The following is a 17,130-nucleotide window of genomic DNA, read 5'->3' as shown; positions in this document are numbered from 1 at the left end:
ATGGTCAGGGGTTCGTCCGAATCCCTCGATAAAAAATTATAATATATATACAGGGTAGATTTTTTATATTTATATATATATATACTAATTTTAAATTACCTAAATCAAAGAAGAGAAATAGCTCAATGGCACTAGACTCTGCAACTTAAGCCGCAATATTATTTCCAATTTATAGGTTCAATTCCAATTAAGCGCGATTTCTTTGACTCAATTACCTGAGTAAGTTGATAAAATGGCTCTAATCCACAACTCATATTTGATGAATGACAAATGACAGTGACGAAAAGCTTATCATTTACCTACAACTTATTCAACTCCTCCTATTACTATTTTCTTTTTAAATGAAACTAATTAATTATCTGTTTGATCAAATTCTTAAAATATTATTTTTATCAATATTAGATTAGTACCTTGTACTTATATAATATTTCAAAAAGTGTTTTTATAAGAAATTCATTTTTTTTAACTTTTGAAAAATTGTTTGTGTTACGCAGACAAACAAAATTGTTTAATATTCCTTTCGTCCCATATAAGTTAATCATTATATTAAAAATAATTATCACATATTAATTGTCCATCTTACTAAATCAAAAAAGTTATAAAAGTGTTCACATTTATTTGTAATTTTCCCCCCAAAAATTAAAGGGTGAATTAATAAAATTATTTTATTATTTATAATTTTTTAAGTATTGTACAATATAAAAAGTGATCAATTAATATGTAATGAAGGAAACATCGAAATGGAATAAATAAGGTTACGTCATGGGTTGGGATAGGTGAAAATAGCCCATGAAATTAGAGATTTAAAAAGTGGTGGATAAATTAGTGGTCTCACAACAAATGACATTTTTATTAGAGAAACAAATAATTAATGCCAGGTTGATAGTTGATGAAATAGTTGTTTTCAATTCTACCAAGTACAAAATATATTTCGAGACTAAGTACTATCTCCGTTCTATATTAGTTGTCATATATATTAAAAGTATTTATTTCAAAATAGTTGTTAATTTAAATAATTAAGAAAGAATTAATTATATTTTTTCAACTTTGTTTTTAGCATTAATTATTCTAGAATTACGAGACATGTAAATAGATAAAGATTAAAGAATTAATAAGGGATATATTAGTTAAATAATGCTCCAATTAATGTTTTCGTGCAAAATTTTATTATGACAACTAAAATAGAATGAAGAATATAATATTCATAATTAAATATAAAATAATCTTTTTATATTTTATTTCAAAATTAATTGTTATATTCTTATTCCACTGATCAAAGAGTGGAGATCTATATGACGATAATAGTAAGTGGGCTTTGAATCCAGTTCACACAAGGATCTGGCCGTTGGACTGTTGGAGTCCGGCGTGAACAAATATGAAATGGCTAGATTAAAAAATGGAAAAATTACCCTTTTACACATATTCTAATACCATATTTATTTATATTTTCTATTATACCAAAAAAATTCCAAAATCCCTCTTTTTCCTTTAACTCTCTCTCCCTCACTGATACATCACTCTTCCTCCCTAAATCCTCGCCCTAATTCGCTCCTCTTCATCAGTTTTTGAGATTTTGAATTTATGAGTACATCTGTTACTCAATTTCAAGGTTCTAACTAAGGTATATTTTAATTTTTCCTTATATGGAATCTCACTTCATCCTCATTCAATCTGATTTCTCCTAAAATTTGTATCGTTTGATTTCTTCTGTAAATCTTTGGAAAATCTTCTAAAATTGATATTATTTGCTTTCTTCTGTAAATCTTTCTGTTTTTGTAACTCATATCTTCAATGATACATATGAAATCCGTTCATGGTCTCAAACAGTCGAATAAAAATCAAGGAATTCTTGTTTCACCTGGTTCTGATTCATCTTGGGAAGGTTACGACGAGGTTAGATCCAAACATCGTAACGATCCAGCAGTAATGGATAAGCTATGTGAGAAATTGAAGTCGAAAGCTCCAGTTAAACATGCACCCAAAGAACTAGACAACAAGATTGAAGGGGTTACAACACGCCCTAATCTCCCAAAGGTATGAGTTCAATTAAGGTTTTTTTAATGAAGTTTTTATGAAGGTTTTTTGATTCTGATACATATCGTTTATGTATCAGCTTATCATGTATCAAGCGTTAACTCTTCTGATACATAGTGTGTTTTTTAAATGCCATTTTTTTTTGGAGATTTACTACTTTTGATACATCGTGTTTAAGTGTCAGTTTCTATTGTATCAAGTTTTAATGATTCTGATACATCTATATTTATGTATCAGATTATAATTTATAAAGCCTTACAGCTTCTGATACATCTTCTGTATGTATCAGAATCTCATGTATCAAATATTTTAATGCATATGATACATCGTATTTATGTATAAAGTTCAAGTTGTATTTAACCATTTTTCATGTCAATGCAGAAAATGAAATACGTTATCAAGAAGATCCCGTCCCACCCATTGAGATTCCGCATGACATATAGGGCTAATTTTCTTGATGATTTTGAATCATCGATTAATTGATGAAACGCAAATTTTGTTTTGAATTGATGCTCTGTTGTTTTTCTTGGAGTCGATGCTCTGTTTTTTGGCTTAAAACTTCATGTACATAACGGTCGCCTTCTTTAACCAATTAATCCCATTAATTAGATCAGTAATTGATTTAAAGAGCCAATCATACCTTATCTCAATCTACTATCCATAAATAGCTGATGTGCATTAACTATTCTACAGCTAAAGTTGATGTATCAGATACATAACTTATGTATCAGCAAAACTAAAAAAATAATTGAAAACGACTTCGATTTGAATTGATGCTCTGTTTTTTCCATTCGAGACGATGCTCTGTTTTTTGGCTTGAATCTTCATGAACATAACCGTTTCTTTTTTTAACAAATTAATCCCATTAATTAGATCAGTAATTCAATTAAAGAACCACTCATACCTTACATTAAGATACTAACCATAAATAGCTGATATGCATTAAATATTCTACAACTAAAGTTGATGTATCAGATACATAACTTATGTATCAGTAAAACTGAAAAAAAAATTAAAATCGAATTTGGTTTGAATTTATGCACTGTTTTTGAGCTTGAATCTTCAGGTACACAACCGTTATTTTTTTATCCAAATTAATCCATTAATTAGATTAGTAATTGATTTAAATAACTAATCATACCTTATATTAAGATACTATCCATAAATAGATGATCTTTATTAATTATTCTACAGCTAAATTGATGTATCAGATATATAACTAATGTATCAGAAAAATTGAAAAAAATAGGGAAATCGGGTAATTTTGATACAATGAGGGATGTATAGTAATTAGACTTTTCCATTATGAGATTTAGATAAAGTTTACTTTAAAAATTGTATAACTTACATAAATTCCATAGTTTAAGGAGTAAATTATATTTTATTTTAATCCTTTTTCAATTTATAAAATTTTCTTCAAATTTGTCATATCCGGATACATAGGAGTCATTTGGATACATTAATTGTGATACATTAGACAGCTTGTTTGTTGCATTTTAAAAAAAAATTAAAGGTAAAACTAAATATCAGTTCCATAAATCATGCAAAACAAATTGATATCAATCTCTCCCAAAATTTTAGAAACTTTAAACAATTCAAATTTTAATTTTCTATTCTCCAATCTATCCCAAATCGTAACAAATTTTCTTTAATTTGAAACAGACTCCATAAAAATAAAAATAAGACCAACAAAGGAAATCAACAAAACAGAAAGATGAAAAGAAGTTATTTTTAGTACCATGTATAATTACCTTCATCATCACAAATCCAAAATTTGAGTATTCCTCCCAAGACTTATACAATCTACTTAATTGACCAGCCTAATATTAAAAATAGGGTCAATTACAATCTTACAAAACCATAAACAAGCACATTTACTAAAGAGGAAAATGACGAACAATATAAGGAGTAAGAGCATTAAGAGCAGATGGTTTATTTATAATAGATGCTCTTGATTTTGCCCTTCTTCATCCATTTTTTCCTTTTCAATTTTCCTAAATTCTCTTCTCCCAATTTATCTCAAAAGATGAAATTTTTTTAATCACATACTTCATACTCCGTATTAACGAAACTTGTACTTAAATTTACAGTAATTATGTATCAAATACAGGATCACACAAATGATACATAGAATTTTATGATTCACAGAGCTAGGGTTATGTATCAGAATAACTTAGGTTTGTGAATGATACTATATGAATGTATATAGTACTGAATTGTACTTAAATTTACAGCAGTTATGTATCAATTATAGAATCATACACATGATAAATAAAATTTTATAATTCATGGGCTTAGGGTTATGTATCAAAAATAACCTTAGGTTTGTGAGTGATATTAGATGAATGTATCTGTTACAAACTTTTACTTATACTTGAAACAATTATGTATCAAGTACAGAACCATACAAATGATACATATAATTTATGATTGACAAACTTAGGGTTGCATATTAATCCTATATTTGTGAATGATACTAGTTGAATGTATCTGGTACTAAGTTATTCTTAATTTTGCAGCATTTATATATCTAGTACAGAACCATACACATGATACATAGAATTTCATGAGTGACATACATAGGATTATATATCAAAAATAACCTTAAATTTGTGAATGATACTAGTTGAATGTATCTAGTACCAAAATTTACTTAAATTTGAGTAAGCGTGTATCTATTACAGAATCATACACGTGATACTTGAAATTTATGATTCAAAAACTTAGGATTATGTATAAAAAATATTTAAACACGATACATTACATTATAAGTTGTAATATATCATAACGCTGAAAACTATAGATTATACATGATTTAAAAAGTAGAAATACATTAGAAATCAAAATCTTTGGTAAATAAAATTTCATTTTTTCTTGCATTAAAATAGTGAAATTTTTGTACAACAATTATGTTGACATGATGACACCAAACTATTTTTTTATTCCAAAATTGGCACATCTGGTAAAACTTTGTGATGAATAATCATACAAAGTAAGTAACCATACATTCAAAGATGAAAATTATGTGGCTGTCGTGCCGATGCTTTTAATTCTTGCGAAAAATCATACTTGTTTCTCTTCGCACATTGTTATTATCAAATTGAACTTTTTTATAAGTTGAAGAAAAGGAAAAACTACCTATTGAGTAAGTTGATATATATTAATTAGAGAGAGAACTAATTTGAATTTCAAACTTATAATTAACTGTTAAGATTGTGGGAGTGAAAATATGAAGAAATTGGAGGAGTGGAAAAAGAAAGAGAGAAACGTGGGTTTGAAGAAGAGAGAAATAATGTATCTGATGAAATTGAGTTTTGGATTAAAAGAAGGTATTTTTGAAATATTTTAAAATAGTAGAAAATAATAAAAAATATGATAAATAAAGATGTGTAGATAGGTAATTTTTCCTATATAACAAAAATTAGAAGAGGGCCTAGTGAGTTTGGTACGTCAGATCATATTGGGTCATTAGTAGGTATTTTTTTTAAAATATTTTGGATGGTTTTTAATTTTTACTTTTTATTTTATAGTCTTTAATTTTTGTCCTTTAATAATTTAAGTAATAAATTTATGGACAAAAATATTCTTAATATTAAAAAGAAATTGCAAGACAAACAAAATTCGCAAGATTTTAAAAAATTGCAAGGTAACAAAAACTCCCTAGGCACATATAAGGCATACGTTAGGTTTAGAATATTATTCCATGAGAAGCTCCTACACTGAATTTATGTCCCAACTTCCTAAGCATAAGTTATGCCTTATAAGATATAATTTAAGTTTTAAAACTTTATATCTTAAGAAGTTCATACTATTGAATTTAAGTTCACTGCACAAATTATTTTTAGGCATAAGTTCAATTTTAGAACTTTACACCTTAAGAAGTTCATGCAACTAAATTTATGTCCTAAGACACAAGCTATGCCAATTTATACTACAAGAAAAAATTTCTAAAAGATTTGCCTTCTAATTTAGATAGAACTGAAGTTATATCTCATAATAAATATCCTCTAAAAAAGTTTGCCTTCTAAAATTAGATCATAGTTAAAAATGTTTTGACCCATAATTTTTTATTAAATAAACAAAGTGGATAAAAAGCAAAATCCACTAATTTGACTATTTGAGAAACAAAAATAAAAAAAAAAGCATCCCAAAATGGAAACAATCCATTGAAAAACTTGGATCACATTCCCACGATAAATCTATTTTGGGAAAAAAAGAAAAGAAGAAGAACATTTTAGTACTAAAACTTGATGTTACGGTTGGGAAGCGAAGAGTGTTTCTATTAAATTTTTTAGTATTAAAACTTTATAATGCGTTTAGTTGTGAATTTTGAAACAGTGATGATAAGTTAAGAATTGAAATAGTTATAAAGAATAATTTCTGATCATCAGTGGAAAATATATTTTTCCAATTTAGTCTCTTATGATAACTAAATATCAGAAAACAAAATTTCATACTTCGAAAAATATCTTCCGCCGTATGTATATATTAAGCACTTATTAGGCCCTATTTCTTTACCCTTAATGGATAAATCCGAATTAGTCAAATGTTCACCTATTAAATGTATTGTATTTTTTTTTATCCTTTCCCAAACCACATACAATTTATGTATGTATCGCATTTATCATAAGCTTATATACATAGTCAGACAACAAAACAAGCTAACTTTCTCTACCATCAACTATTCATCATTACACTGCAGAATCACCGCTAGCCATCATTTTACAACTTTTATCGTCGATCATTATTATCATCCACCTTCGTACCTATTTAAGTATAGTTTATCAAATAAATAATTTATACAATATCATGCAAATTAATATTTCTCTCCAATATTTGTAGATGCAATATTTATTAGTGATATATATATTATTACTAGCTTTTAATAAAAATAAAATATCCATATTTAAATGCTGAAAAAGCAAATAATTTTACTTTTTTAATTAAATAATCAAAATCGTACATTTTTTAATTTTAACAAAGACAAGCGAGTCCTTAGCTAATGTTAAGAAATATCTAATATTGTCTGCAATGTTATTAACCTCATTGATTTGGCGATCAATTATTAGGAGTCCCAATTTAAGAAAATTTTATTACACTGTCTTTAATCATTCGGAATGTCTGTAGGACTTCTTTCTATTGATACTGTCACCTAAGAAGAATATTAATTGGATTATACTATTAATTACTATCTTATGTTAAAAATTCGGACCTTCTAATTGAAAATGAAAGTGAAGTGGCTCGTTGACAGGGCTAACAATGCTGGTCGACAGTGCTAATACTGCTCATGACTTTTTTTTTTCTTTTTGTTGAGAAAATACATTTGCATGTGCACAATAATTGAATGTTAGTATGTAATTCCAATCATATGATAAGGTGGGCTCTCTGTATAATGATTTCCTAATCAATACATTAAAAAGTAGTGTATGTAATTCCAATCATATGACAAAGCCACTCAACAAGAGGTGTCAAACAGGGAGACCCACTCTCTCCTACTCTCTTTGTTCTTGGTGCAGAGGTGCTGACCAGAATGTTAAACAACCTTCATCAGCACTATCTATACACTGGTTTTCAAATGGAGAAAAGGGGTCCTCAAATTAACCACTTGAGTTTTGCAGATGACATTATTATTTTCACCTCAACTTCCAAGTATTCCCTTCAACTCATCATGAAGACTCTTCAGATGTATGAAGGCATTTCTGGGCAGCTTATTAATAAGGACAAAAGCCAAATCTTAATCCCTACCAATACACCTGATGATATAATGGATAGAGTAGTGACCATCACTGGTTATAAATGCACTCATGGGCCTATGACATACTGGGATGTCCATTGTATATAGGAAGACAAAGGGTCATATATTTCACTGGTATAGTTTCAAAAGTGATTGCTAAAATTCAAGGGTGGCAGACAAAGATGCTAAGCTATGGGGGGAGAGCCACTTTGATCAAATCAGTGCTTCAATCACTTCCTATACATCTGTTATCTGCCATAACCCCTACCAGAACCACTTTGAAACAAATAAAATGCCTTATTGCTGACTTCTTCTGGGGTTGGGATAAGGAGAAAAGAAAGTACCACTGGGCCTCTTGGGAAACCCTTAGCTTACCATATGAGGAGGGAGGTATTGGTGTAAAAAACTTGGAAGATATATGCCTGGCAATGCAATACAAACATTGGTGGTTGTTCAGAACTAAGAGATCTTTATGGGGGGATTTCTTGAGAGCTAAATACTGCCAAAGAGCTCACCCTGTCACAAAAAAGTGGCACACAGGCCAATCTCTTATGTGGAAGAACATGATGAAGAACAAAGGTGACATAGAACCTCACATTAAGTGGACCTTATATTCAGGGAACTGCAGTTTCTGGTGGGATGATTGGCTGGGTATTGGCCCTCTAGCCAATCACTATGAATATATTCCAAGATTCAACAACTCCACTGTCTCCATGTTCTTTACAAATGGAAAATAGAATGAAGAGAAAATCAGGCAACAGGCCCCTCAACACATGATACACACAATTCTCAATACTAAAATCATGTACCAACAAAACACATTAGATCAAGCTCAATGGAAGCTGCAATCACATGAAAATTTCACTTGTAAATCAGCTTGGGAAAATGTGAGAAAGAAAAAAAACAAGACATTGACAGATAGGATGACATGGCATACTAACATCCCTTTCAAGGCTTCATTCTTGCTTTGGAGAGCATTGAGACACAAACTGCCAACCAATGATAAACTGAATTCTTTTGGGAGAGAAACTGCAGAGTGCTCATGCTGCTACAGGCCTGATTTGGACAACATAGATCACATATTTGTCTCTGGAAGCTTTGCTAAACACATCTGGACATATTTCGCCAACTGGGGGGGAATCATGCAGGACCACAACTCCATTAGAGGCATCTTGATGAGATGGTGGACCTACAAACCAAACAATGCTGTACATAAACTCATGTTGCAAGCCCTCTCTATATTTATTTGCTGGAATGTCTGGAAGAACAGGTGTGCAAGTAAATATGGAGGAAAGAAATCTAGTACTACTAGAGTGAAGTTCAATATAATCAAAGAAATATACATGCTTATTACTACAGCTTTTCCATATATCCCATAGCCACCAGCTTGGAAGGATCTAATTATTTGGATAGAAAACTGTAAGCATGACATAAAAGTAATCCAGGTTAAATGGCTCAAACCCCCTCTAACATAGTTAAACTTAACACTGATGGGAGTGCCATAGGCAACCCAGGAAAGATAGGAGCAGGAGGCATAGTAAGAGATCATAAGGGTAATCTGATATATGCTTTTGCTTCTCCTTTGGGAGTTGGAACCAATAATCAAGCGGAAGTGCAGGCAACCAGTTTTGGCATTAATTGGTGCATTCAACATGGTTATAATAGAGTAATATTGGAAGTAGATTCTGAACTTGTGATCAAGTGGCTGAATCTGGACATCAAACCACCCTGGAACATTCAAAACTACGTTAATGAACTCCAACAACTGGTCCAACTGCTAGAATTCTTCCAATGCAAACATGTTTTTCGGGAAGCAAATTTTCCAGCTGATACATTATCTAAGTACAACCATACACTTGATAATACACAACACTTCTACAACCTTCAACAACTTCCACAAGAAACCAAGGGCTACATAAAGGTAGACAAGATAGGAATGGCAAGCTTCAGGAGAAGAAGATTAAAAAGGATAAAACAACCTCCTTGAACATTTTTTATCTCTAATGTTCCTAACTTGGACGAAATCGATATGGCAAAATTGGGAAGAGAAAGATGTATCGTATACTTGATCTTCTTCATTTAGCTATGTATAAAATGTAACTTATTTGAATAGGACTAGTGTAGGTATCTTTCTTGTATTCACATGGAAGGGGAGAGTCTCCCTCATTTATGGTTTTTCCTAGTCGCATTGTATCGAGAGGAGTCCTCTCATAGGTTTACTGCTTTTCTAGTATTTAGGAAGCACTTTCTAGTATCGGGGATGAGTTAGCCGACCTTAGTAGGTTTGCAGACTTATAAACCACCTTAATTCGGAGGTAAGGTTATGTCCCCCTCCTTGTATCTTTATATTTTATGTATGATAAGACTTGGGGGTGCTGCTCAACCCCTGACTGTGCACGAGAGGTGGGAGCCTCGTGTAGGGTCCCTTCCCATAAAAAAAATAAAATAAAAAATCATATGACAAAGGTGGGCTCTCTGTATAATGATTTGCTAATCAATACATTAAAAAGTAGTGTATGTAATTCCAATCATATGATAAAGGTGGGATCTCTGTATAATGATTTTCTAATCAATACATAAAAAGTAGTATAGTATTCCTGTGCCAATTTATTTTTTATGACTCACTTTTTCCTTTAATAAATTAATATAATAAAGAATGATATATTTCTAATATTTACAGTCACAAGTTTCAAGGTGATCATTGGGACTACCCCAATATTCACAAGTATAACAATAAGAGACAAAAAAATTTAAGGAAGAAACATCCTTTAAATATGTATTTATTTTACTTTATCTAATTCACTTTAATGACCATTTTTATTTTTAGCCGAGTTTAGTATTTTTTGAAAAAATTAATGACGTAACAAATTTTATTTTATGAAAAAATAGTTTAAACATTAACTTTAAAAAGTAGAACAAATTTAAACTCAACCCATCAGAATGAAGCGACCCATTAATTACTTGACGCCAGCCATCCCTTTTCCAAGTGCTCGTATTTTTGCTCCCCCTTTTATTCCAAAAGAAATGCCCAAGCAATCATATTTGAGAGTGAGAGCCAAAATATGAGCGTTTAGGAATTTATTTATTTTCTTTAATAAAAAGGGATGGATCGGATCAGGTACATAGTGGGTCAATTTTAGGGTGGGTTGAGCTTTAAATTGGTTTGGGTTCTAAATTGGTGTTTTAACAATTTTTCTTAAAAGTAAATATATATATATATATATATATATATATATATATCCATGGATGACTATGATGGCCTATGATAATAAGTTGAGAGATATAAAAAAAATAAAATTATCCATGGATGATTATGATGGACGATAATAATAAGTTGAGTGACCGTTAGCGTTAGGGATAGGGCACGCCTTGACCTGCAAAGGTTTTGACCAGCCCTATTCTATTCCGTTTAGTATATTTTTTATAAATTTGCTTTATCCTGCCCCACCCTACTAAGCCCCGCCCCGCCCTGCCCTCCTTTTCATTTTTTGAAAATATTTTTTGATTTGATATGTTACGTTTTGTTCCAGTGCAATATTATGATTTAGAATATGAGATTCAAACTGCTGATCAATTTTTGTCCCCTCTAACGTGCATTTATGCATATATTCTTCCAACTTTTTGAGTATCAAAAAATAAATATAAAGTAGTTAACCACAGATTAAAATATATATATATATATATATATATATATATATATATATATATATATATATATATATGCAATACAATTGTGAAATAAAGTGGATTGGTGAAATCCATCAATTAAATGTTGTTTAGAGCAACAATCTGCTTTTCTCTTTCTTCTTAAAAAACTGTGTTTTACCATTTGACCCACACCTTGTCACGATCCGAGTCTATATTTTAGCCATGACATGTTACTTGGAACCACGAGTGGTCCCAAACTAACCCTTGACGTAATATATCAAAGCATACCATAAGAAAACTAAGCGAAAGCTAGAATATATGCATAAAAGGTCTTATTAGAAGATAACATATCCATGAAGACTGAAAACTAATATATGAAACAAGCCCCTAATATCTAAATCAAAATAAATAAGTTTGTCGGGACATTGCCCCCGGCTACCATAACTTAGTAAAAGAACTAACTAAAACTACTCCATAAAGTCCTCGAATAAGGAGGACTCACCAACTGCTGACTGGGAACTGATGCAACCTTACTAGTCATGAGTCTCAGTATGAGTGCTAGAATCTACATCATAAAAGAATGCAGCGCAGAGAAAGTATCTGTCAGTACGTGGAATGTACTGAGTATGTAAGGGAACACTATCATAATCATATAAATAACATATGGAGAAACAATGAAATAGAATTTCTAAAATCATAATCATATTAAAAGATCTAGAAGAAATAATTGGAGTACATACATAAAAAAAATCAGTTTAAAAGGACATTCTTTCAAAAGCATATACATCAAGGTGAGTCTAAATTAGTAGCCTTGCATAATCATATTCATAATATAGCATACTTAAAATGAACTATATAAGGTTAAGAACATATATTAAAAAGATGCATAAACTGGAGAGTTTCTTATAACCGACATACACCATATGAGCTCATGATCTCCAACAGCTAACCCAGTTGGTCGGGCTGCCCTATACCATGCCAAGATATAGGACCATATCATATCTAGATAGATCCACTAGTGTGTGCCTCTCAGGGCCATATTGAGCTATCCGACAAAGTGGTATACTCCAGTCCAACGGTGGCACATAGTTATGGGACTTAGGAATTGCTACTAAAGGTCCACGGACCCTAACTGAAACTTCCATCACTAAGGTCCACTCGGTGCTAAATAGTCCTCCCAAAATAACACAAATACGTATTAATGCTCATAAGTATAAAAACTATCCATATATCCGAATCATATGTGAGACTACGCTCAAAAGTTATATCATAAATCATAAGTGAGACTAAGCTCAAAAATCATATCTTGAATCATAAGTGTCGTGAGGAAGTGCTCAAATATCTCTTTCATAAACATATATTTACTTCTATGCATATGACTTTAAACATGAGACAACTTACTTGAAATCATGCATAACCTGTAAATACTCAAAAGTAACTTTCATAACTTCATAAATAATCTTGACAAATGCTTGGAGAATCACAATCATATAATAAGACATATAGTTCATGGTAATTCAGTGAGATGCATAAGAAATCTTTCATAAAAATTCTAACTTTGCATAAAAATCATAGCTCGAAGAAGATTGGGTAAACCCTAGATTTAAACATAATTCATCATATAATCAGAATACTTTAGGCATGAGAGTGGAAGGAATACTTTCATTGAAGTCTTACATACCTTAGTGAAGAAGCTTGATGGATAATCTTGGGAGATGAACCCTAGCCTTGGTGTTTTCTTGAAGTTCTTAAGAGAAGAAATTTTGGGAGTGAATAAGAAGGTTAAATGATGAAAAACTAATTTTCTATGTGTTTAAGATCTTTTAGATAACTCCCCAAAGGTTTTAGGACTAAAACACCCTCTTAAAAACTCAAAATTGGTCAAAATCACTGTTCTGCCGTCATCTGAGTGATGGACCGTCGCTTGGGTGAAGGACCGTCACACAGACCGTCATAATTGGCCCAAAAATTGACCATTCTGTCTAAGCGTGAAGGCCAAGTCTGACGGGCCATTACAGATCTGACGGTCGTCACTTTTTCCTTCGGCAACGATAGCTTTTAGTAAAATCATCATAATTGTTTATTCCGAACTCAGATTGATGCAAACTTGTTGGCGTTGGAAAGATAACTCAAAGGCCTTTAATTTAAAAGTTTATGGGCCACCTAACTTATTATGGTTTGGGAGATATGGTCGTTTAAATTTGACCCTTGTATGAACTCATGCGAAAACTTAGTCGGTAGGAAAGCTTTGAACTTGGCTTAGTGCTAGAGGTTCCTTATGACCCTAACTCACATCTAATACACTTCAATTACTTAGGAATGAACCTTAACATACATATAAAACTTAGAATTCTTCAGGTTTGGACCTATACGCATTCGAAGTATGGTTTGAATCTTTTCTTAGAAATTGTGGGGCATTACAACACCTGCCCCGCCCTGCTGTAGATTCCAAACAAGTCGTTTTTGACTTGCCCCACCCTGCCCCGTCCTGCTAATGTGTCGCCCAATCCTGCCCTGTTAATGCTTTATCCTGCTCCACCCTGCCCCACCCTACCCTAATTGCCATCCCTAGTGACCATTCAGAGTATCAACTCCTACAATGCCCAAAACTTCGCTGGACTTTCAACCATGTAACAATAATTTTTTTTAACCATGTAACAATGAAGATCAACCGAACAAACAAATAACTCAATTTGGGTGAAAAGTATATGTTGTCTTTTATTTGGCATACGTGCCTGCTAGCTTGTGCTTCTTTCACTTATACTTTAGTAGGAAAAGGAACCTCAAAACTGTTAACACGTACAAGAGGGCAAAGCTAGCTTACTAATTGAAGTATATAAATCCGTTCATATAAGTATGAAAAAACTTTTGTTCGGGAGTGTTTTTTCTCTTAAATTAAAGCCCACATAAATGGACTAGCCCAATAATTTTTTTTTTATATTAAACTCATATATATTTGATTTAATTAGGAGAAATTTTCAGAAATAACTGCTGTTTAACTGTAATTAACAAGATGTAGCTATACTTTTGGTATTTATTGTTTGTAGCAAAACTTCTCTTGTCAGGCGTCTGTATTCAATATATTCATTCGCGCCATGAATATTGTCTACGGGTGAACGTATACATCATGTATCAATTGTATTCACTTGCACAACAATACTACTAAGGTGAAATATAGAAAATATATCAGTATATTAAAAAAATAAAAGAATATTTACATGGTTACACAACCATAAAAATACAGTCATACAAAAATACACCCAAGAATAAAGCCAAACGAGGATACGAACAATAATAATAATTCAAAAGTATATACATGAGTACACAACCACAAAAATATATTTCATAAGAATACAACCAAACAATTATAGCTTACCTATACATTATAATACACTAAAAAAAGCTGAATATAGCTTAATTATACATGAAGTATATACTGACTATTCAATCTGGATCAACTCAAAATCAACCCTAAACAGTTCCAAAATTTTAGATATGAAATACTCTCGATGTTCTGAGCCTTTTATATATAATTCGCTTGAAGTGATTCACGTTTGCGGTACGTTGAATTTTAAAGAAAAAAATGGAAGCAACGAAGAAGAAGAAAAAAGATGCAAAAGAAGAAGAAGAAGATCGCAGAATGCAGAAAGAAGAAGACGACACAGTTGGCAGCATCTTTGGCTGCAATAAACACGGCCGAATGGCCTTTTTGTTTTTTTGAAAATTTTGTAAATTGGGTTAAACAGATGGTACGTAAAAATTATGGGATGACATTTTGCTTAATTTGCTCATAATTATTTTCGTATATATAAATGAAAAAGGTAAAAAATATCTTTAAAATATGGGAAATCAAAAAAAAATCTCGTTATTAATAGTTTGATCTGAAAATATCCATAATGCTAATTATTTGATTCAAAAATACCCCTACTATTTCTTGAGTGATCAAAAATGTCCCTTTCCTAATTAATATATTAGTTTAAGATGTATAATTAATGTATATCATATAGTAATATACAAAACATACACATTTATTGGCTATTATTTTGATGGCAACTCTACAATATAGTTTTTTCTTAAATAGCGCATTAGTCCAATATAATTATATTATCCCACAATATTCATATGGATTAATACATATGTAATTTAAAATAAGGATAAATTCAGAAATCTTCCGTCAAGTTTCACTTTGTAACACTCATCTTTTCTGTGATTTAAGATATTACGCCTACTTTCCTTACTTTTTTAAATTATTCTTTAAACCTATTAAATATAAAATAAATTAATTATGATTTGACAAGTTTGTAGTAATCTCTTCATATTAATGCATATTATAAAATATAACTTATTTAATAAATATTTTAAAAATAAATCAACATACATAAATTTTATTTTTATCCTTAATTTTTGTTTGGTAATTAAAAGAACACTTGTGTCTATATATAAAATATTATAGTACTAACTGATTTGTGTAGATTAAGTAATAATTTATTTGTGTTGATTTATTTTTAAATTATTTATTAAATAAATTATTTTTTAATATTATATGCATTAATATGAAGAAATTAATATAAATAAGGACGAAATTGTCAAATCGTAATTAATTTATATTTAGTTAAATAGATTTAAAGAATGATTACCCAAAAAATTAAAATAAAGGAGGTAAGAGTAATATTGTAAACTACGGAAAAGGTGAGTGTTATAGAGAAAAACCTGGAGTGTGGTTTCTGAAATTATCCCTTTAAAATATAATCCAAATTATTTTATGTATTTAACCATTAAATTTTTAATGCCTACGGTGAGTTATATTTGGCAAAAGACTAATGGCATGTCTGGCCAAATAGAAAAATCTGCTTATTTTGAAACATATTTTTTGTTAGAAATATTTTTTAAACAAATCACTTTTAGAAGATAATGGAGTTTCTATTTGACTAAGCAATTTGAAAAATAATTTTATCTATATTAGAGCAGAAATTTATACTTGACTAAGATTTCAAAAGTACTTTCTACTTTTTTAACTCCTCGAAATAACTTATGCTACTACTTGTTGTTTCCTTAAACCTAAACTTTGTATAATAGACATTCTTCGTGTCTATCGAAAATTTAATCAAACAAACTATAATTTCTCTATGTGTCAAAAAGATTACACTATACGGATATAAACAACACACTTTTATACAAGAGCATAACATTTTCTAGTGAATGAATTAGTTTTGGTTTTGAAGTAGAAAATAATTGACATGCATGCGTAAGGGTTAAGGGAAAAGAATCAAACAAATTAAATGAATAGAGAACTCTCCAGAAATGGCATCAAAATAGATCCTCAAATTAGTCAATTCAAGTTGTTTATATAAATGTCTTGTCTCTATGTGAATTATTTCTCCACCTTTCTGTTTTGTTCACGTTGCAGAAAAAGAATATATAAATGATGCCATTAGTTAATAGTGACAGACTAAAAGAATTGGGAAGAAAAAATAGGAAGAGTTAGTGGGTATAATGAATTGTTTTATCATATTAGGAATAATTGATGTTGATGTTTGACAAGATTTATATATCTATATATACTTCTTCATGTCCACAAAAAACAGTACTCCATTGTCGTTTGTCTTGTGCGTTTCAACCGTTAATTACATCAACTTTACCACTACCACAAATAAACAAATTTCAACTTCATCTACAAAGTTTGAATTCTATTGAGTGCTCTCTTGTAATTGTCT

Source organism: Solanum dulcamara, chromosome 11 (assembly GCF_947179165.1).
Source record: "Solanum dulcamara chromosome 11, daSolDulc1.2, whole genome shotgun sequence".
NCBI lineage: Eukaryota > Viridiplantae > Streptophyta > Magnoliopsida > Solanales > Solanaceae > Solanum > Solanum dulcamara.
This window is presented reverse-complemented; position numbering follows the sequence as displayed.